The sequence below is a fragment of the Eurosta solidaginis genome, chromosome 5 (genome assembly GCF_040869045.1).
Source record: "Eurosta solidaginis isolate ZX-2024a chromosome 5, ASM4086904v1, whole genome shotgun sequence".
Classification (NCBI taxonomy): Eukaryota; Metazoa; Arthropoda; class Insecta; order Diptera; family Tephritidae; genus Eurosta; species Eurosta solidaginis.
Window position 1 is genome coordinate 189723506 of NC_090323.1, and position 24971 is coordinate 189748476.

General features: G+C 40.0%; 1 protein-coding gene across 3 annotated transcripts in view; it reads right to left on the reverse strand.

The window, feature by feature from the left end:
* Eip78C (Ecdysone-induced protein 78C) overlaps positions 1–24971 on the reverse strand; it is a 908078-nt gene that overhangs the window by 346229 nt on the left and 536878 nt on the right. Inside the window, exon 1 of one of the 3 annotated variants that reach the window (XM_067786961.1) lies at positions 10568–10762. The exons of the other annotated variants lie outside the window; for them this stretch is intronic. The gene's annotated coding sequence lies outside the window, so the exon portion shown is untranslated. Of the gene's footprint in view, positions 1–10567; positions 10763–24971 lie in introns of those variants that run through there. 3 annotated transcript variants of the gene reach the window in all.

The window sequence follows — 24971 nt, forward strand, 5'->3', positions numbered from 1 at the left end:
TGAGATATAACCTATCCTATATTTCAAGTTAGATAAAACTACACACGGGGTGCAAAACAAATTCAAAATCGGTTCAGTAGTTTAGGAGTCCATTGCGGCCAAAAATTGTGACACGTTATTTTTATATATTAAGATATGTACGAAGACTGCGCCTAAAACTTAACATCAGCAATGAAAAGTTAGAGAAAAACAAGTAAGGAAGGCTAAGTTCGGGTGTAACCGGGAGTGTTCTATAGGTGGACGCCTTTTCGAGATATCGCCATTAAGGTGGACCAGGGGTGACTCTATAATGTGTTTATACGATATAGGTATCAAATGAAAGGTGTTAATGAGTATTTTAAAAAGTAGTGGGCCTTAGTTCTATAGGTGGACGCCTTTTAGAGATATAGCCATTAAGGTGGACCAGGGGTAACTCTATAATGTGTTTGTACGATATGGGTATCAAATTAAAGGTACTAATGTGGGTTTTAAAAGCGAGTGGTCTTTAGTTGTATTTGTGGAGGCATGTTCGATATATCGACCAAAATGTGGACCAAGGTGACCCACAACATCATCTGTCGGGTACCGCTAATTTATTTATATATGTAATACCACGAACAGTATTCCTGCTAAGATTACAAGGGCTTTTGATTTCGCCCTGCAGAGCTTTCTCATTTTCCTCTACTTAATATGGTAGGTGTCACACCCATTTTCCAAAGTTTTTTCCAAAGTTAGATTTTGCGTCAAAAAATCAATCCAATCACTATGTTTCATCCCTTTTTTCGTATTTGGTATAGAATTATGGAATTTTTTTAATTTTTCGTAATTTTCGATATCGAAAAAGTGGGCGTGGTCATAGTCGGATTTCGGCCATTTTTTATACCAAGATAAAGTGAGTTCAGATAAGTACGTGGACTAAGTTTAGTAAAGATATATCGATTTTTCCTAATTAACGCCCGAACGGAAGGACAGACGGTCGACTGTGTATAAAAACTGGGCGTGGCTTCAACCGATTTCGCCCATTTTCACAGAAAACAGTTATCGTCATAAGAACTATGCTCTCACAAGGATTGGTAAATTTTTGTTCGACTTATGGCATTAAAATTATTCTAGACAAATTAAATGAAAAAGGGCGGGGCCACGCGCATTTTGAAATTTTCTTCTATTTTTGTATTTTGCTGCACCATATCATTACTGGAGTTGAATGTCGACATAATTTACTTACATACTGTAAAGATATTAAATTTTTTGTTAAAATTTGACTTAAAAAAAATTTTTTTTTTTAAGTAGGCGTGTTCGTCATCCGATTTTGCTAATTTTTATTAAGCGCACATATAGTAATAGGAGTAACCTTCCTGCCAAATTTCATCATGATATCTTCAACGACTGCCAATTTACAGCTTGCAAAACTTTTTACTAATTTTCTATTTTGGGTCATAAGGTCACCACACCTATCAAGTTTATCCGTCTTTGGTAATGAATTATCGCATTTTTTGAATTTTTTCGAAATTTTCGATATCGAAAAAGTGGGCGTGGTTATAGTCCGATTTCGTTCATTTTAAACAGCGGTTTGAGATGATTGCCCAGGAACTTACGTACCAAGTTTTATTAAGATACCTGAAAATTTACTCAAGTTATCGTGTTTACGGACTGACGGACAGACGGACGAACGGACATGGCTAAATGAATTTCTTTTTTCGCACAAATCATTTTGATGTAGAAGTCTATATCTATCTCGATTAGTTTATGCCATTACGGGGTACCGTTATGCGAACAAAGTTAATATAGCCTGTGCAAATTTATTAAGTTCTAAAACGAATACTAGTCACGGCTCCCTATTGCAACCCCACAACAATATTTAAATGCTTCGTGTTGAGATTACACGGCTGCTTTACATGATTAAAGCTGTCGTAGCATAACCTCATTTTGCTTACCCTTATCGTCTTCATCTGGCATTTATATATCTCCCCGCAGATGTATGGGTATAAAGCTTAAAGGTCTGCGCAGTGTGTCAACACGGAATGCTTGTGACCTTCAGGTCTGAAGAAAAGGGTGTGTGGCATCAAGCGGCGTTCTTGCAGCCAACAACTCGAACCAATTACACCGCCCTCCTAAGCTGCAACTGTTACAATGATCATCGAAAGACTGCAAAAGGAGCAAAGAATACTAAGGATGGCTTCTTGAAAGTATATCACACAGATTAGAGGCCAAACCCAACTTATAAATGCTCGTCAAGTTCCAGGGGCCGGTAGCTAACTGACCTGATATTTACATATATATCTTTAGACTTTCCTGGTGGTTTATTACGATATCTGAGTCTTGAAGCGCTGCATAAGGTAGCAACACAAGCTAACTCTCGTTGGGTCATCTGCCCATGCTCCACTCAATTGGCCGACTAACCGACATTATCACGATATAACGCGGAACCTATGTTAACTCATGTATATTGGACCGATTTTCCGTCATCCCTTGTCAAATTTGGTTTCGAGGCAAACCGGCTTCGGCATTGTGCCATTATCAGTGTCGATTTTCGTTTTTCGAACCCTGTCCGAAAATGAACAAAACAAAATAAGTATATGTTAACTCCTTGTCACGACGACTTTCAAAAATTCACGTAGAGCACCTTCTGTGATTAATCTAGTCCTAACGCAAGCACTGGAAGATCATCTGTTCGGCCGGCTTTATTACGACATTAGTTAAGCAAGAAATACGAGAATATAGGTTAAGTTAGAGTGGCCATTGGTGCTATCATCAGTGCACTTTGGCCCAAAAAGGTCCCACTGTGATACCACGTGGATCTTTCCCCTACTCAAACCAACAGATCGATACAGCAAATGTCAGGAGTTTCTTGGGTTCCAACTTAGCCAGATCACAAATATCGTCAAAGAAGGGACATCCCAGAGATTTCTTCCTCTTGTGCCAAAGCGTGGGACAATCACACAGAAAATGTTTGACTGTTTCTATCTGCTCTTCGTTTTTGCAGCTCCTGCAGTAATCATTTTAGGGAGCACCCAGCCGTTGTGTGCGCCTCCCGATTGCTATGTGGCCGATTATAAGTCCAACCACCAGAGATATATCCACCTACCAAGAAGAAGAAGACTTTTTGTGCGTCTCGCGTCCCATTCTGGCCACACGAGCTTAGAGTGGTAGCACGATTCAAGATTGCTCCATATCACACCCGCTTCCCTAAGGAAAATGCCTTTCAAAATGATCTTACAGGTAGCGGCATGCTTAAACCCTTCCAGGACGATGAAAGCGGAACGGATGTACCAGAACATAAGCGCCAATAAAACTTAAAGTCAAGGTACTGAATTATTTGACAGAGACTCGACTCTTCAGACTGACAGGTCAGCAACTATGATATCGATCCGGTATAATTCCCTTAGTGAACTCCTAGCGACTTAGGAGCTTAGAATATACCCGCGGCATGTATGCCTGCCGTAAGTTTCGACTAAAATACCTAATTTCTTCGAGATGTTTCGTAGCGCAACACTTTCGAGGGGATACAAGCGCAATTTATAGCTTATTCAACACAATTTTCAACCTTACCTACAGTGCCGAGCACTGTTTCTTTAGCAGTGGAGGTTTTGGCTACCCCAAGTTGATCATGTAACTAAAGGGTGGGGCGAGATGGCCTAGAAGGTTCAATGTGTTCATACTAAATCGCTTCGGAGATGGTCGCGCTTTACATTAATGGTGCCTGTTACCGCATATATATCAATTGGGGCCCACGCGCGACGCTTGAGCAGCTAGTGTTGGAGCAGCCATCTTCTGTGAGACTGTGCTGTATACTATCAAAGTAGTATTGAGCTTTTTTGGAAATGTTTTTTCAGGAGCGTACGAGAAGTTAAAAATGTTAAGCCTGCGCAGCTTCTCAGATATTTAAACTTAAGGAGTTTTTATTTTGGATTTGTTTTCAAAATGGTTGCTAACCGCTAGCTGGAGTCAAGGGAGACTTGTTACTCCAACCGACTAACGGTCACGCTGGTTAGTGGAAGTATCAGCGAATCGAGTATACAGTTTGATAGGTATCAAATTAGGGAGCTCGGAGGTACTCATATCTTCTTGAGTTAGCTCCCTATTGATCTAGGTGTGCAATATGTATGTATGTGCTCGTAAATTTATAGTTTAATTAAAGTAAACTGCAAGCATTTATTTGTAATAAATTATTTAGTGACTTAACGAATTAGCGTGCAGCATGCCGCATGCTGATTATTGTTGTTGTTCAGTATCTTTAGTGGATCGCCGTTTAGAACTCATAAAATCTAGGAAGCGCCAACGAACAACAAACATAATCCTTATTCAGTGGCGCACACAAAGACTATCAATGGCCATCGCACGGTGGGGCATTTGATCAATCTAGCTGGCCAAAATTAAAGCAGCAGTTTGTTTCTGTTCAAAAAGGTCTCACTTCATTGTTATGAATGGAAATATTTGACAGTAAATTCACGGTGTTCCGCGCTGAACTACTATGAATCGGGCCCCCGGTTTCAGATGGACCGGGGTCATTTTTTGGCATTACATAATATATGGGGAAATCCGCCGAACTTTGGTTTTTTGGAGAAAAACATTTTTTTTGAAACATGGTATCATGCAAATGTCTTTTTGTTAGGAACATTGAGGGGTAAATTGGAGCTATAGTGCATCGCCGTTACTGGTCTTACATAATGCCTCAAAAAGATATAGTCAAAAGATCGAGCAAGATATATATAAATTGAGGTCGCAATGTTAAATATACATTTATTTCAACACTTCTGTACCGATTATAATGAAATTTTAACAAAATATGGAGATATATGCAACTGTTAGCTATGTAAAATTCTTTTGATACACGAGACCCGGTTTTGTAGATATCGGCAAAAATATAAAACTATAGATATGTGAACGAAGTATGTTTAGATAAACAAGTTTTAAAACCCGAGATCCGGTTTTGGAGATATTGATACAAATATAAACCCGGAAAACCTTTAATTTGTTTACTTATTTAAATACTTCTTAACCGATTGTGTTGAAATTTTATCAGGATGTACATATCTTTGTAGGATATATTTAGGTAAAATTTTGTTGATAACCGAAACCCGGTTTTAGAGATATCGGCAAAAATATGAAACCGGGTAACCGTAAAATATTTCATACCCGTTTGTTAATTTTTTCTCTACACCACAGTAATATACCATCAATTGCCTCATCTTGGAATATTCACGCAAGGAAAGTTATTGATGTTTGTACATGGGGCAAATACACGAAATTTTCGCCAAAAATTGGCAATCGTCAAAAAGTGTAGAAAAAAAAATTTTTTTTTTTTGTTAATTTTTGTACCAAATTTGTGTTTCTTTTCATTTACTTTTAAATAAAACCTGGTTTAAAAAAAAATTTTTTTTCTACACTTTTTGACGATTGCCAGTTTTTGTCGGAAATTTCGTATATTTGCCCCATATACAAACATCAATAACTTTCCTTGCGTGAATATTTCAAGACGAGGCAATTGATGGTATATTACTGTGGTGTAGAGAAAAAATTAACAAACGGGTATGAAGTGATAAAAGTAAAATTGTAGATGTGCCCACAAAAAAACATGCTCCTGAAAAAAATTTACGCAACCAAGTGCTTCCACTTTTCTGCCTCTACCTCCAAAACTGAAAGGGGCACATCGAATTTGAAGCCCCAGTTATTTTTAGTCCCTGATAGGCTATTATCGTGCATAATCCAAATTTCAATACTCAGTTGCCTCAAAAAGCTATAAGCAAAAAACTGTCAATATTGAAAATGACAAAAAAAAAGTATCGCTATTTTGATTGATGATAGTTTTGAGTATTGGAGGGGCACATTAATTTTGATCATCCTTTTAGAATCTCCGTCTCAAAAAAAACATTCAGTTAAAAAATTCAAAAAAAAAAAAAAAAAATCAAGGGTATCGACGTTTTTTACGTTTCGAAGTTCTGCAAAAACTTACTATCAACTTTCTTGATTTTTAAAATTATCAGATCGGATAGTCAAAAGGTCAAACTTAATGCCCTTGTACTTTTTCTGGCCTTGTGTAAAACCCGAGTATCCAAAAAGTAAAAGTTTTTGGGATTTTCCCAAATATCAAACTAAAGGTATTTTACTTCGCATTTGTATTAACATTTTTAAGTAGGGTTGCCACTTAGGGTTGCCACCTCACCTTCTTTTTTATATTTCTTTGTATATCCACTACCATCTCGGAAACTGCTTAACCGATTTGAAGCAAATTTGGTAAATCCCTATAGTATTACATTTTAGGACTTTTCACCTACCTAGGTGAGGATGTTTTCACAAGGTTTCCATCTTTTTTCCGCTTCGCAGTAAATACATTTTTGTGTAGGGTTGTCACCTAACCTTATTGTAGATATATCTGAGTAAATACAAAACACAATTATCGGATAACAAAAAACTTTTGGCCAGCTAAATTGATGAGATACCCCACAGTGCATCCTCTGCACGTGAGTGTTGCCAAAACGCAACAGCTGCTGCAGAAATATGCTTCACGGGGATAAGCGTAGCCAAGTGTGTAATAAGTATGGATTATACTTAAAGCTAAGGCCATAAAAAGTAGCGGAAGCATTTGCAGCACTGTCACACTGTCAGCTCAATGGATTGGCAACTTGAAAGAACACCACCTATTCGCTTTTCATTGCCGATTTCTCACACCAATGTGAGAAAATTTTAAATTCGTTATCAAACCTCGACTATCGTATGGATCGTATGAGATGGCCGTTACTTAGCTTACTAGCAATGGCTTTGTTGTTGTTGTTGAAGCGAAAAAAACACTCCGTGAAGTTTTGCGGAAGTGTTATCTATGTTGATGGTCTTTTGCTGGATATAGATCGGGTACGTTCCGGTAACAAGCACCATTAAGTTACAAGCCCGACCATCTCGGGAACGATTTAAAGTGACCACATTGAACCTTCTTTACCATCCTTCCTCCACTCCCTAGTTCCATGGAACTTGGGGTCTCCAGAGCCTTGGCTGCTAAAAAACAGGATTCGCCACTGGTAGGTGAGATGGACAACCACGCAAATGTTTTGAGGGCTTGAACTGGGAATTTCAGTATTTGTGGTTAGGGAGACACTTTGTCGCTGAATACTGTTGTTCAGACCTTTGGACGAGCTACTCACCATTATGCGCGTAAAGGCAAAACACTTCAGTACACAAATACTGTCCACAATACCAGTCTAAACTTAATATATTCAACCAGATCAATTATAATGTGGTAGCTGTACGGCCCCAGACTAGGACAAAGATCAACTTGGATTTATATTTCATCGTAGAAAAAACACGAGCCTTTCTTTGGTTAATGTCTGTGCAATACGAGTCCCACTTTCACTCACTTTCGCTCTCCAAGGCATCGTCGGGATTGAATGCTATGATCATGGCATGCCGAATATTAAGACAGAAACAGTAGACACAGAAGGACATATTTGCGAAAAGCTGGAAAATTTCGCTAAAGACAAATGGTTATCAAGGTCAGGGTGATTCCGGCAAGAGTGAAAGCGACGCTTAGCATATGGGCGATACACTTCTCTAACCCGTTTATACAGAAAGAACTACGAAGATTTCATACCACATCATTTTGTCATTTCGGCCCAAAAGAAAAGGTTTGATGTTTTCTCATCCGTCTACGACAAGGGCGTTTAATACACTAGAAAGGGCGATTTTACAAACTATGTTAACTATCATGGAAGTGGCGGTTTCCTAGCCGCATATTATGCAACGGATTGGATCCCACGGTGGACCATATGATGGGATCTGGGATCTTATCAGTGCGGATGATCTGATAAATCTGTCACCCAACAAATTTTAACTATGCGCCAAATCTTGTAAAAAAACTATGAAAGTTGAATTGGAAGAAAGTAACTCTACGCTGGGGGGGCAAAGAAACCCTTTTAAATTGGAAGACCTGTTCTTAGCCAGAATTTATTGGGTATATGTATGTTAAGGATAAAGAAGTATGCAGTTTTTGGAAAGTGGGTGACACCCCTTTAAAAAAAATTATTATTCGTTACATCATTGAAAATGTTATAAGCCGATATCCCACACATCGTTAAGTTGTCTGATATATGGCATAGGAAGGGATAAATCGGGAAGGCAGATGAGAGATGAGGTAGGGAGGTTAAGGGAGAATAAGATAATAAAGATGAGGCAAAAAAATCGGCAAAGAAAGAAAGAAAGGAAAGAAGAGCAGTTATAACAGGAAAGAGGCGGTAAATAAAAGGGATGGCGAAAAGGTGTGAAAGAGAGGGTAAAGCGAAGAGAAAAAGCAAATCAAGAGAGAGAGAAAGAGATGAAGTTATAGAAAAATAGAGGAGAAGGCTAATTAAAGGGTGTCAGGAAAAGAATTTGCGTCGTGTTCCTTTTAATTTTTTCTTACAATGTGACGGGGCTGGATCGACATGTTTTAAGCTGACTCTGAACGGCACCTGCAAGACAGACGAGCTTTCGCTGAGAAGTTTTCAAGGCAGAAATACACTCGGAGTGCTTGTCAAATCACTGCCGTGGGGCGACACCGCTTTGGAAACTATTTTTTACAACATGTACAATTGTGGTGTGTCGCAAGCTCGGCAAGAGAGTGGAGGCATCACAATTGTGTTTAGGACAATTTGCGAAATAAATAAGAAGCGAAATTTCTCGTTATAATAGTGTTTTTATTGAATTGAAAGGATAATTAAAAGGAATAATTTACCTTTATATAAAACGAAAGCGACGGGGCTTCTCGGGACTGCTATAGCTGTAGTTCGCTCAACGATAGCTGCAAAAGTAGACGGTTGCCTAGTCTAGGACAACCGTTGAACCGCGGGAAAAGTCTCCGGTTTTAAGGGGAAGTTTCCCCACACAGTTGCACCGGCATGTATGTACATATAATGTGTACGTACAACCTAACCCTACGTGTGTACACATATACGTGCATGGGGAGGACTCATGGTCGATAATATAATGATATTAGGGGGGAGCCAGTTAATAGGAAATTGTTTCCAAATTTTTGATATTGCTGTGCCCGGGAATTGAACCCATGATATTCGGTATGGTATGGTAAGCGGAGCACGCTATCACCACACCACGGCGGGCGCCATAAGAACGATCTAAAAAACAGTGCGGGACAGTAAGCCGAAAGCGAGATGGGGGGAAAGCGGAATGTAAATCGAAGAGATTGAGAACAAGAAAGGGGATGAAATGAAAAGCAAAAAAAAAAAAAAAAATAGAAGTACAAAATTAAGATACATTTAAAAGAGAGATAAGGGCAGGTGTATATGGAAGAAAGAAAGGAGAAGTGAGGGGTGGAACCGAAAGGAAATTGGAGAAAACGTCTCAGGGCGCGGGTGAATGAAAGGCGAAGATAATGACTAAAAAGTATGGGTGATTAAATTCAACAAAGAAATGGAACACGCAGTTGAAACGAAATTTGAAACTATTTTTGAACAAGCATATCTACCAGACATCGTCCTACCTAAAAATGAGCTTGCTCACATTATGAAGAAATTATTCCTTTTAACGGCGGTCCTCTCACTTACACTTCCACTACCACCACCACTACCAATACAACTACCACTACCATCACCACTACCACAACAGCTACCACTACCACCAACACTACTACTACCACTTACACTTCCACTATCACTGCCATCACAAACACTACAACTACCACTTACACATCCACTACGACTACTACGACTATTACCACAACTACCACTAACGCTACAACTACCACTGCCACTACCACTACCACCACCACCACTACAACAACTATGTACTGCTACTAATACCACCACTTCCAGTCCCACTCTCAGTCCTTAACTGCCTCATCTTCGGTGTGGTAGGCGGAGCACGCTATCACCACACTACACAAGAAGGAATTAAAAAAAGAGATAGAAAAGAGAAGAAATGGAACAGGCAGATGAAAAGAAATTTGAAACTATTTTTGAACAAGCATACCTACCAGACATCGTCCTACCCAAAAATGAGCTTGCTTACATTATGAAGAAATTATTCTTTTTAACGGCGGTCCTCTCACTTACACTTCCACTACCAATACAACTACCACAACCACCACCATCATGATTACCAATACGACTACCACTACCACCACCTCTACCACCACCACTACTACTACCACTGACACTTCCACTACCACTTACATATCCACTATGACCACTACAACTACTACTACTACCAAAACTACCCCAACCACCACCACTATCACAACAACTACTACTACTAATAGCACCACTCCCACTCTCAGTACGTAAGTGCCACATATATAAAGTCTCCATAAATCATCTTCAAAAATTCTATAAAGATTGTCATATATGTATGTAAGTAGGCCAGGTACCCACCTACTTTGGAAGTCTATAGCCAACACACAAACATACAGTAATTTTGACATACACCAAAACCATTTTACTTAATAGCGAATTTAGGGATGGTTGGTCAGTATTCATGTATATCTTTACACTTCTATAAAAACCAAAAGAGTTTACAGTAAATATCTAATTTAAGCCAACATTTAGATCCCATTAGCTATCTACAATTCCAGTCACAAATATACAATAAATCAATTACTCAGACATACCCGGTGTTAGCTTCACATTAGCCAATGTAGCGTTGGCGATTGCGTTGCACGCGTTTGCTGCTGATGCGGCTGCTGCTGACGTTGAATGATGGCGCTCTCCAAGACAATGCTCAGCAGCCAATGTTGATATTGAGCATCCGTTACTACGTCCAAATGAGTGTCCTGTTGTAGGGTTGCTGCTGTTGTTGTTGTTGGTGTTGTTGCCGTTGTGGCTGCAACTGCTGCCGGCCGAAGAATTTGAAGAGCACCCGGATGAGGACGATGAATGCGATTGACAGAATGTATGGAGACTGCTGTTGGAGTATAATGTACCTCCACCATTGCCAATACCAATTAAATGTGAGGTTTGTGCTGCTACACCGACACCGTTACTAATCGATTCTATTATTGGTGATGTTGACGCGGCTGATGATATCGACGAGATAGATGTTGTTGATGTTGTGGGAGACGAAGAATTATTACTGGTTATACAAATACCGCCGTTGGTTGATTGTGTAGTATTGTTGTTGGTGTTATTATTAGTGACTGAGGAGCCAATATAAGCGGCACAATTACTAGATGTGACAACGACACCCAGTGCGAGTGAGCTGACGTTATTTAATGATGATGAAGCCGCTGACGTAGATTGATGCTGATAAAAGGATGTACAATCATCTGCTGCCAATAATGCTAGTGAGTCGCTGTGAGCTTCCGTATTACGTGTGTTGAGTTGCGAATTTATGAAACCCGAAGCAGCTGATTGTGTTGAGGCGGCTGTAGATGCTGTTGTTGTTGTTGACAACTCCTCACCGATCCTTATTTCATCGACCCTTGTGGTGGTGTGCGCTTGCGCTTGTTGCTGTGCGGTAGGTTGTGTTGGGGTTGGTGGCGAACTAGTTGTGGCATATGCATCAGACTCTAACGAACCGGCGACACTGAAAGCACCCTGGGTCGACGAGTCGTCGGTTGTATCGAAAAAATGTAAATTAAAATCAGAATTTGCGTCAAAGCTTACTTCGGGTATTGGATCTTCTTCGTCGTCACAATTCGTGTTACCGTTAAATGTTTGATTATTATGATAATAATCCAAATGGCTGTTGTTGTTGTTATTGTTTTGGTGCTGGTGTTGGTGGGTATTTTGGAGCGGTTCGTGTATATCGTTGGCGTTACCGGCTACGCCGATTGTATAAATCGGATGTGTTTGGTTATTGTTATTCGTGGTGTTGTTGCTTTCAACGAGACTCGAATGGATTTGCGTTTGTTCCAAGTCTATTTTGAATACATCCATGTTTCGCTCTTGTCATCCTCCATTGTCAACATTGTGTGCAGCACGCAAAAACAACAACAATACAAATGTTCAAATATGATGTGATATATGGAATTACGTTGACAAGAGTGGTAACGCTGTTGTTGTTGGCAACGAAGTGATGTTAACGCAAATTGCGATGATAGCAGGCTAGCGCACGTAAAAGTGGTCGCGATCCGTTTCGAAAGCGACATGAGTTTTAATGGTTGTTTTTTTTTGCTATGGATTTTTCACACACACTTTCTTCTTCTTATTGTAATGAAAAGTTTTATATTTTTAACACAGTCACAGTTCTTTGAGAGGCTGTAGATACAACAAGGATGAGCCGAGTACTTAAGAACCCGCTTTAAAATCAAATGCAGATACTTACTGTTGGCGGAAGTTCTTGGTACTGTATCGAATTCTAATCGGTTGAGTGATTTTTCGTACCCGCTTGCGTTAGCCTATATATAACAGTAAATCGCCTAGTTTGCGATAAGATACGGTCAGGAATTACAGTGATCTTCATAATAACTGCTAGGCAGACCTTTTGATACTACAGGACTGCAGAAATTTTGACCGTGTAGGCAATTGAAAAATTAAGTCCTCTCTCGACAAACAAAAAGTATGCTGTACATGTCGCTCATCATCTTGTCCTGATGGATGGCTGGAAATCATGGACGATGTGGAGAGAAGTTGAGGTGGCTCTTGGAGTGTTCGAGAGAAATATTTTCGGGAAGATCTATGCAGCCGATGTCTAGTAACGAAACAGATATAATGATGAGTTGCCAGAAATTTACGCAGATATAAACCTAGTACAGCAAATAAAAGCCCAAAGGATTCGCTGGCCGTGTAATGCGAATATACGAAAATGAAGCAATCAAGAAATTATTTAAATCGCCACCACCATTTGGAAGAACAGGAAGTGGGAGACCTTCACTGAGTGAGGGAGGCAGCTAGAGGAAGACCTCACCTCACAATTGTCGTCAGGAATGGCTGGAGTGTTACGAATTAGCCAAACTTGCTTAGGCTGTTAAGCGCCAATTAAGGACGATAATACAAAAATAGAAAGACCGAAGACCCGAAGTACTGGGATAACCCCATTTAACCCCAGCCGACGTACTCTTAGGTTGATTCAGGTGAGGATGACGCTAAACATACCGGACTCAAATGCTCACGATAGAACCAGTATCAACAAGTGGTAAAAAATTTTGATTGGAAAAGACGCGTGGCGGCAACAAATCAATAACTTCGTATAAACCAATGCCGAATGCCGAATTGTCCCTATTAAGCAATGAAAAAAGAGTTGAGGGATAGAAGACGGCTCAGAGGAACTCAAAGATACTATTGAAAATCTTGTATGATAAAATAAAACATCTAACATCTCTCAAATCTATGGGACTCTAAATCGACTCTCTTCGAGTTGAAATAACAATGGCATTCTCTGTCTAAAGTAGACAAACAATGGTCTAATGCTTTAGGAAATTAAAAAGGCATCTGTCTAAGACTCCGCCATATTCGACAAAAAATTACCGAGGGAAATATAGATTTATTACCCAAAGAGGAAAGAACTGCGCACAAAAAGAAGCTTGACTTCAGGCCTATTAGCCTTTTTTCAGCAGTCGCCCGTAAACAAATAAAAGTAACAACAGCGAAGTCCCTCTACATTTGTAAAACCTGTGGAGCTTATGCTCAACTATCTGCCGATGAATCTGTGGCAGGCTGTAAATCAATTTTGTACTGAAGCACCATCAGATCAATGCAAAGGAGGCAAAAGTTTGCAGATGGTCGCGCTTTATATGGAAACCGTTCGGGCAACGAGCTAGCGGAAAAAGCCCGCTCAACAGATCGAGATAAATCAGTTGGGTTGGGTTTGCTGTGTGCAAACACTAAATACTTTCTTATGTATGTTTGTTTAATGGTGTGTTCAGTTTATACTTATATTTAAGAATTCATGAGCTTAACACCGACTTGTAATAACTGAATTTCAATTATTATGTTTTCTAAGAGAAACTGGCAAGAAAGAAACATTTACTGGCATATTGCGATGGACCCATTTCGAAAACCGCCAACGTAATCATCATAAGGCAATTTTGTAGTGTTATCAAAGGTTTCACCGGGATTCGAACCGTGAATCACATGGTGAAACTGCAGTAGTACTTTCTTTCAGATAACCAGTTTTGGTCGGAGCTTCCATATAAGCGCTTAATCTACAGAAACTGCATGCGCCCCTCTCATGCCAAAGGTTCAGCATAAAAGATCACGCCAATTTGTACGAAAAATTATAAAAGTTGCTCAACTCAAATTGGCTGAAAAGTTTGGCCTAATCTAGGATTTATGGTTTGCAGATTGTACAAGCTGGCTGTATTGTCTTTCGGACAGAAGTAAGAGTCGTGACCAAAGCAGCAGAGTTACTGGAGTATAAATTCGTAAACGGCAGCCAAGTCAAAATACGCGGCCATTAAGAGGGTAATACCACGCAGCACTTTATCCAGAAGTTTCCTGGAGTGCAAAAAAGCATAAGAAGGTATCCGCTCGGGATGGAGCGTAAATACATACTGCGTTCCTGGATATAAAGAAGTTTTAGGAAAAGGTAAGGAAAAGGCAGATGACTTTGCTAGGCCCATTTGCCATGGGATTGGACTGAATTGAAAGCCTTTGGCCTGGAAAAATTGCGAGTCGCTCCTTTACATAGAACGAAGGGAAGCAATGAAGAAGTTGCAGACCTGTTGCTAGATTATTATTTACACAGTTAGACAGGAATATTCCCCATTAGAGAAAGAAACGGAATGCTGAGAAAATAGTTTCTGTTAAATATTCAGAAACTTGTCATCCTAACAGGCAACTGGTTGATGAGGACCCCCCTCCCAGGGATATTAGAAGCAGTCCGCGCAATTACTATGAAGAAAACTGACACACAAGGATTCAGCCGTTGGCACCAAAAACGTCTAATGCCGACAATTGTCTGGCGAATCCCATTTTCAGAGACGGTGTAGAGGACAACAGACTTCCCAAGTAGAGACGCGTCACTTACGCACATTTTCGAAGATGAGTTGGCAAAGAAGCAGCGGTTGATGAATATATGGCAGATTACTCAATCGGATTGGTTGATATAAAAAGGAGGTAGCAGTTGTTCAGACACGCAGAAAAGGTGTGGCACCAAGCAGGAAAGGAGTGGAACTGCAAGTTTTACGCCATAAGACAAACAAAGTTGAGTTCTTTAGTTAAAATTGGCCACAAGATCCGTTATCCGTATTATCACCAAATATGTGAACGCTGGTTATCAACCAATTACCTAGACGGTCCAACAGAGGACCAGTCAAGTATGTTGTCGAGAAAACTCTAATTTAGAAGAGCGAGCGAAGAAAGCCTCCCTGTCGCTAAATGCATGCAAGGGGATTCTCATTGGGTATTTACTGCAATTGTGAAGCCCATACTTTACTATGGGATTCTTGTTTAGCGGGCAGCCACATAAAAAAGTAGGTTTACCAAAAACCTAGATGCGGTATGCAGATTATTAACGCTAAGCATAACGGGTGCCCTAAAAATCATCCCGACAGCAGCATTGCATGCCATTCTGCATATTCCGCCTGCAGATCTAATGGCCAAAGATATATTGTTAGCGATTGCAGCAAAGCTTAAGGCCTCGGCGCAGCTTCATTGCGGGCCTTATGGTCATAACGGCATAAAAAAAAAAAAACGGCATAGCGCCATCTAATAAAAGGCGAACGGACTATATGGTCCAGTACCTGAACTTCGACATCATGGGGCCACAATAGAGACGGAGAGAGGGCGGAAGGGTGCGGAAATGGCGGAACATACTGTGCACATGGCTCCAAATTAACGGGAGAGGTCGGGTCAGTGTCTTTCAGGTGGAAACTGTAGCCATGCAGAAAATAGCAGCGATTCTTGAGGAAATGTTTTTGAGTAGCAGCCCCGTCAATATATATATTAACAGTCAGTTGACGAGCAAGGTAATCATCTTACACAGTACGTCATCAGGAAGTGCCCTGGATTGCAAAGAAGTATCAGAGAGACTTCACTCAGGTCGGACCATACGTCTATGTTTAGAGTTAAGTTAGGTTAAGAGGGCGTGCTTCCCACATTTTCACTCGGAGACATTTTAGTCCATGGTGAGTGCGCTCAGTAAGCGCAGGGTGGCGGCACATTCGTTTAACCGCATTATGTCCTAGTGGTACTCAACAAACCACTTACTTTCCCTGATGAACCCAATAAGAAGCGAGACGTCTACCTTCCCAACCTCTGCCAGGCTGTGGAAGAACCGCGAGCCCAGAAATCTAAGCCTACTTCTTTGAATCGCCGCACATCGACAGAGAAAGTGGTAGATCGACTCCTCTTCCTCCTCATCCTGACAGCTTCTACAGAGGGAGCTTGTGCGATAGCCCAATGACCTGTCGGAGCATTGGTGCGATAGCACAATGACCTGTGAAGACACCCGCAAGTACCCTCACCGCAGATTTGTTCAGTTTGAGAAGGAAGCTGGAGCCTTTCCTATCTAAGCATGGCCATAAGGATCTGGAGACTTCGCAGTCAACCCTTTTGGTCCATATCAAGTCCATTGCTCTGTTCTCATATTCCTCGATCCTCCCCAGGAGATAACTCAGCGTTGGTCGGACGGAGCTGTCCACCTCACGTATGTCTAAATCGGAACCTTTCCTAGCCATATAATCTGCGAGTTCATTCCATTCAATACCACCTTGGCCAGGGACCCAGCAAAGGGAGACATTAAAATGACTTATAGAAGCCAGAGAGCCTACTACACCTCCGCAAGATAGCCAATTTTATCATGTGGGACTCTAATGGCCTCAAGGCGGCTTTGCTGTCAATAAAATACATCTATGATAGTTGAGCACTTTCTGTGTTTGTGTCCTGCGCTCGCGAGGGCAAGGCTCCAACTACAAGGAGCGGCAGAGTTGGCAGATCTAGAGGCAGAAATTAAGCTATGTACTAGAAAACTAAAAAACTTTAGTAACACTATGGACACATACAGTCTATGTGAGATCTTTATTAACCGGCCAGTTCAACCTAACCTAAGAAGATGGGCACAAAGATGTGGCATTAGCCTAAATCTTGGAGAAGACACATCTGCCACTCTTCACGAAGAAATATGAAGCACCTAACTTTGAATACCAAAGTTAAGCGGTAAGCAATTAGCCCAATTAAAAAGTAGCAAGTATCTGGGGCTAGCAACTGATTGTAAAGTCGAATGGAAAGCGTGCATTGAGATGCAACATTGCTATCTACGCCTGTACGTCGACCTTCGGTTAAAAATGGGGGCTCAGGCCAAAGACTCTGCTGTGGCTGCATGAGACAGCTGTGCAACCAGTGCTGTCGTATGGATTTATAGTGTGATAGGAAGCTCTTAGTAAGAACTACAATCCCACCAACCTACACCGGTGCCTATCTCATCTGCTTCACAGTGGCTTTTTCAAACCTGCTTCTGGCAGGTATGCACAAACCGCATCGAGACTCAGGTATTCTGGGTGTTGGAAGGATACTCAAGCAGGCAGGTTTTTTCGTCGATAATACCGTGGACACATTTAGTCTATGTGAGATATTAATTGAGCGACCAGTTCAACCTAACTGAGCGAATACTTCAAAATAATTTTGAATAGGAAACTATTAAGGTAAGAAGAGGCTCGAATGAAATGTGTCGTATACACTTCCTGACTATTTGCAGTAGCTCTGATATTATTCAATGATCTTTAACACAGGTTCTTATATTGTTTCGAGTTATTGTTGTACATCTTTTGTTTTCCAGTCCTATTGGTCATATTCACTTCTCGAAATTTACACAAGTCAGCTTGACAGCATCAATCTCATATTTCTTTTCCACTTTTTTTCTACACAAAATTTTTCATTCCTCATTCAAAAATTTCGATTTTTGCGCAACAATTTCTATAGCACACACATTTACATATACACAGCGTGTAGCAAAATCCGTTTCAAACGCGTTATTAATTAGGACAAATTCATAGAACCCGCGAAAATGTCAGCCAAGGCTCGTGTCACGCAAACGGGTTTCATATAATTTTTATTTTTTTTATTCTTTATTCTTTATTTTTAAAATATTTAATTTTTTAACAAATCGACTATTATTTAACAGTTAAACTAGTTCACGACACGATAACTCCTACGCTCAGTATCAAAAATTATTATTAAACCATCAGCCATAAGCGCGCGCGCATACAAATCAATTGAGGTAGAAATGCCGCATCCTCGTAGTGAATAATTATCGTTAGAAGCGCGTTAGAGAGGAGCAACCGAATGAACGAAAGTACGGACGCCACAAAGTAAGCGCACAAAAGCTGTGAATTAGCGTGCTAGCGAGCCAAGCGTTAGCGTCGAAGCGCTCCAAATGCACAAACAAAATCTAAATCAAACTGTAGAACCTTCCGCTCTATACATCAATAAGAACAAGAGAAATAAGAAGAAGAAAAACGTATAAGAACATTAAACATACATACAAACATCCCTGCTCCCGAAATCTCCCGATCTCCTGAACTCCCAATTTGACGACTATCGTATGGGCGCGCGCGCTCCAACTAGCAAAAGAACTAACCAACCACACCAGAAATGGATTGCAGCAACAATAACAAAAAAAAAAACCAAAGAAAAACAATTCCGCAAAAGAACATCCATACAGAGAAACGTTGATATATTGCACTCACACACACACACGCATGCAGAAATGCCAAGAAACTCCGTTGTAGTAGCGACTTGATCGTTGTTGTGGTTGTTGCATTTGGTTGCATTGCTGACTTGCAACCATAGAACCATTGCAACTGCCCTGTTACTAGTACTGATTGTGGTTGTTGTTGCTGTTGTTGTTATTTTAAGGGCGGCCAGTCAGCTCTAGTAGCTCGTTAGTCTTCATCTTAGACGTCGCTGCTCTTTTAGCGCTCCTTGGTTTCTTAGTCTTTATCAGCAGCTCTCCGTTCCTCTTACTACAGACGCGCCCATGTGACAGCGCAATGCTTGTCAGTTCCTGGTTGTTGTTGTAGATTCTTTCTAATATTGTTTGTAGTTGTTTTGTTAATCGTTTGGCGCTATCTTTCTTTGCCATCTCTCTAACTAACATAGTAAAAACATTGACTTTACATATTGACAACCGCTAACAACTTGCGGGGGTGCTGGGGATGACTATGGGTAAACGTATTTTTGCCTATATGCCCGCCACTCTTTTATAAAACTAGCAAACCAGCTGAAGAAAATACAAATCGTGAAAGAGTCAAACAACTCTCAAATGAGACTTTTCCTGTTTTTCTTCAAATGCTTGTTTTTGTTTTTGTTATGCTTGTTCTTTTTCTTGCCTTGTATGCGCCGGCTGCTATTTTCAATTTCTATTTTACAACAAAAAAGTTAAAAAATTGCATTCGTTAAAAATAGCATATAGATCAATGGGCGTATACAAAATGGGGGGAGGGGGAGGGCAGGTAGTGAAAGTATTGGAGCAGACTCTACTCTTCATCAAACTAATACTAGAAAGTTGCAATGATCCTCTGTATGCCCAGCCCCGCTGTGCGTGTCTATTCCTCATCGGTAACACACCTGTCACAAACCGATAACTCTTGCATAACAAACTAATACAACTTCGATACCAAATTGCGAACACGCTATCCGATTTCGGTTTCAGTTCCTGCTTCGGTTTTGAATTCTACTCTTTCCTTTCCTCTCTCCTCTTTTTCGTTGACGTCTACGTTTACTCTTACGGCTATCTTTATGCAGACTGTTACAATTACCAAACCTATTTCCGTTTGCGATTATTGTTACGCTTATGGTTCCAATGACTGGTTTGCTTTCTAAAGCAATTTAAGTTTTGTTTACATATATGGTAACAATTACGATCGATTGTGGTTACGGTTATTGTTACGTTGATGTAATTAATAATGGATCCGGATATGCTATCGTGAGGGTTGTGGTTATGGTTACAATCAGTATTATCGTCACGGTGATTGTTACTGCTTAGCTTACCACACGGTTAAGGTTCGGGCTAATGTTACCGTAACGGCCATGCATATTTTCAAAGTAATTTTTACTGAGACGTTTGGGCTGACTGTGAATTACAGTTTTGGTTATAGTAACAATTACATTAACGTTTATGATCACAGTAACAGGCACAATTACAGCAACGGTTGGTTCCGTACATATAGAGTGATATGAAATGGACATTAAATATCAAGGATTTTTTGCTCATACGTATTGTGGCGAATATTAGCATCACTATGCTGTTAGTAAATAATCACAACAACAAAAACAGCAAAAATCCATACGTATGAACATGTACAAATTAAAGCAAGCAGCCACACTTATGTACAAGACAACGACGAATATCTCATACACATAACCAACCGCTTGAAGCAGAGAGATTATTTCACATACATATATGTAACCGGAAGCTCAGAGCAGAAGTTGTTGCTCACACACACACACACGCATAGGGCTAGAAGAAAAACATAAACTCCAAATATACATGTATAATATACATTGTATATAGTTAATAATCAAGCTTGGGATACAACTATTCTAGAAGGCATATTTGTGAAACGTCTAGACCTTAAGAGAAATGGGCGAACGAGGTAGCCGAGAGTATAAAAGTAGCACAAGCTGAGGAACCAGTAATCAGTTTGATTTAAACACGCTATTAGTGAAGTATAATTTTAGTTGTGAAGTAATACTCCCAAAGTAGTCTAAATAAAGACCATATTGCTACACTGAATATTTCAGTTATTTATTCGACAGTTTAGCGATTCGAACGTTAGCAGAAGGTGCATAGTAATCAGAATCCCCATAACTCGTAACAGTACAAAATTTCTACATAAAAATTTAAGAGTAATTGGCACCTACTCATGCCTTTTTCCATTCTAAATTTCTCCTTGTCCATAAAAAAAAGCTTAAGTCAGTCTACGCCCCTGCAAATATACAACAAGGAAAAGAAAAATAATTAACAAAAAAAAAAAATGTGCAAAACAAATAGTGCAATATACAAGGCAACAAACTTCAAGACTCAAGATCAATTCCACGCACACAAGCGAACATGCCATGCAAGCACACACACACGCTTAAATAGCCTATCAACAATTTTCACTTACACAAACACACAAAAACGTAACGCAATCACAGCTAGAGAACCGTTACTGCATGAGTGGGCTGGCAAGGCAGCAGACAGATCATTTGCTGCTGCTTGTTTTTCTTCTTCTTTATTCTAGCTGCTTCTTTTTGCTGCCGCTGCAAGAGAGATTCTTTAGCTTTTGTTACAATCGCTTTTACTTGCAACTACTACGAGCAACAACTTTTGTTGCTTTCTCTTTACTCACTCTCTTTCGGCACATGTTGGCTGCTCGCTGCTAAAGAAAGTGCATTAAAGCTTGCTGCCAATTGAAATTGCAAAAGAAGGAAAAAAACGAGCAAATCAACTTTTACAGTCAAAGTCAATGCAGTACAAACGTAGTCAAACCAACAAAAACAATATGAACATATGTACATATATAAAGAACAAGAAAAGTCAACGAAGCAGGAAGTATTTTTGCGATTAGCGGATAATTTCATTTTCTGGATGCAATGAATGCAGTTGAGCAAGAATTGAACGCCAGCATATTCACTTATCGGCGAATGCACTCACTCACACACACATACAAGCATGTGTGTAGTGGTGTAGTACAAATAAAAAGACGTAAAGAATTTACTGCTGAGAGCGCATTATTTGTTGGGATCAATAGCCTGCAGGGTTTCTGCATTTGAAGTGGGCGGTAAATGGCAACAAGCGCTGTTGTTGTTTTTGCCGTTTGATATGAATTAGATACACTCTCTATTACGACGTTTATGGTATAAAAATGAATGTAGGAACGTTCGTAATTTTCTATATATAGGCATATGTGCGGTTCTGAAAAATACCACAATAGATAAAAAAATTAGATCTTCATTCTGCGAAGGAAATAAGGTTTCTCTTACAATGTGCATCGTGCTCCTTTTAATTTTTCCTACAAATTGGCGGGACAGGACCTACTTGTTTTATGCCGACTCCGAACGGCATCTGCAAAGCAGATGAGTTTTCACTAAGATCTTTTCACGGCAGAAAAACATTCGGAGTGCTTGCCAAACGCTGCCGAGGGGCGACCCTGCTTAGAAAAGTTTTCTTCTGATTGAAAAAGCTTGTTTATAAAATTTTGATGATGCTTTTCGCGGGGTGTGAACCCAAGATCTTCGGTGTGGATGGCGGAGCACGTTACCATCACACGATGGCGGCCGCCAAAAGTCTTTTGCCGAATATAAATCCTCACCATGTCGAATAGAGCGGGTCAAATTTATCGTTGACAAGGCACATCCAGTTTCTGAATCTATGGGTCATACTGCGTAATATTGCCCATGGCACCATAGGTCTGAAATGAATTTCGAGCCTCTCTAATTTTGTAATTAGACCCGCTCTAATGTAAAACCTTTAAGCTCGTCTCGTCTTGCCTTCGTATTTGTGTCGCCTAACGCAATATATTGATAGTGAAAGAAGTTGGGCATTATATCCATGGATCAATGAAAATGATGACGTAGAAGGTTCGACATGGTGATCAAAAATCCTGTCCGAGATAGTTGAACTAGTACCAGAACGTTTTTGTTGTTGTATTATTGACAAAGACACTTCCCGAAGGTATTGGAGGTGTTATCGATGTTGATGGTGCTTTTCCGGATATACATAGATTCGGTACGTTACTGTGACAAGCACCATTAAGGTACTTGCCCGACCATCTCGGGACCGATCTAATGACCACATTAAACCTTCTAGGCCACAATGCCCCCCTACCTCATAATGAGTTTTCAAGGAGCTTGTGGTCGCCAAAGCCGCGCCTGCTAAATATGTGTATGATACATTCATATTTGTAACAGGATTCCCTTGCGTAGGTGAGGTTGACAATTGTGTCGCAGAAGCTCTGAAGCTATAAAGCTTTGTATTTCGCTTATCAACCCCTTGAATGCCAGTACCATTACGTCCATTTTGAAAGCGTGCCGGATCTGTATTCATAAAGGCAGTATGTCTAAATATCAAAAACTCTTCTCAAATGACTTCGGGTAGCCTATTTCTTCGATCGCAGCCCATTCCACAGCAACGTAGGATGGTCAATTTTGAATGTTATACGTTTTTCTTGTTTTCCGGTAGTTCTCGGAGAAATCATCTACCAGCACAACACTATCCCCCTCATATCATAACTAAATAAACAACAAATAAATATTTAACAACTAGATTATGGGTCATCAGCAGGGAACTTTCGATTTAACTCCCAATTATTTAGATTTATTTACACACTTTAAAAAATTAACGGAGACATTTATCAATCCCTGGTTTGGATGGGTTTGATCGAAAATGTTTTGCAACTTCGTAACCGGCAGACTTCGTGATGTCCGAAAATTTACTTAGGTGCGTTTGAAAAATAGTACTTTCTCGCTTCTCCTTCTTCTGTCACTTCTTCCCCTCTCCCTCTTCTCACTTCTAGTCCGGAGGCACCTTCCTTTTTCTTCACCCTTATGCAGCGACACTCTCTTTTTTCTTCTTCCAAATCCGGAGTCACGTTATTTTTTCCTCCTCCTTATAAAACGGCACCCTCTCTTTTCATGCTCCCATGTTTTTTTTCTCTTCTTCTTTTTACCCATTTTGCAATTCCCATTCCGAAACCGTCAGCGCTGCGTTCAGAAACCTTTTGTCCATATGAGAGCCATGACTCCTGGATATCATTGCCGCCCGACATTTTCGCCATTGCTTGAGTGCCATCAGTTTGTATCGCTGGTTTCAGGCTCTCGAGATCTCAATCGAGGCAATCACAGTCTTTGAGTTATTAATCTTGGTCATATGAATCCTTCCCTGGAGGGCTCAACGATCCATCAATATAATCAGTAGTTCGCTTCAATTAAAAAAAAAAAAACTTTTCTCAGGGTAGAACAGCATTTCAGTAATGGAACCGAAAGCCAGATAAAGTACTTAAAAAATGCCGCGGCACTTCTGAAAACAATTTCGAAATTGTCTTGAAATTATCTCAAAACAGTAGTAAAGTTGCAACAAAAACAATCCGTACATGTTTGGGATATGGTCATGAAATGATCGCGAGATAGTTTCGAAATTGTCTTGAAATTATCTCAAAACAGTAGTAAAGTTGCAACAAAAACAATCCGTACATGTTTGGGATATGGTCATGAAATGATCGCGAGATAGTTCCGAAATGTATCTAAATCACGAAATTAATGAAACAACCCCTAATAAAATTCGGTAATTATTCCGAAACAGTCCCAAAATATCCTGAACTTGTTGCGAGATTATTCCAAAATCAATCAAACACGGAACAGCTCCAATCATCCTTGATATAGTTCCGAAATGAACCTGAAATTCTCCCGATACGACATCGAAATAACTCTAAAAATTATACCGAAGTAGTTCCGAAAGTCCGCAAACCGTCCTAAAACTAAAACGAATATCCTAATATTCGAAATGATTCATAATAAACTGAAATGATCTGCAAATGGTGCCGAAGTAATCTCAAAATAGCCTCAAAAAATCTTGAGAGAAATCTCGAAATTATGTGAAAAATGTTTCGAAATAACTCTATCAAAATAACCTCTAAATTCCCACAATTATTCTGGAAACACACGGAAATCCCGAAAACAGTCCCGAAAAAATATAAGTATGATTCCGAAAAAATTCGGAAATTATGCAACGATAGTCTGAAATGATCTCGAAATTTTCCCCGAAACGATCCCGAAAACATTCTGAATAAAATCCCTAAAATTATGTGCAGATGGTTTCTCTGAATATAATACCGAAATAGTTAGTCCAAAAATTATAACGAAAGCAAATTCCGAAATAAACCAAAAACCCATCCCAAACAACAACGGCATGATCGCGGAGACAATTTCGAAATGATCCGAAGATAGTCCGAAATTATCTCGCAATTGTACCGATTTGATCCCAAAATAGCCTCAAAAATGTCCTGGGAAAATCACGATCCTTCTCCACTGTTTGGAATAGGCATCGAAATAGTTCTGAAACTATTCTGAAAACAATTCCTACAACAATCCCGAATATATCACGCGCACAACCCCGAAAGGGTTCAGAAATATTGCAGATATAATCCCGAAAAG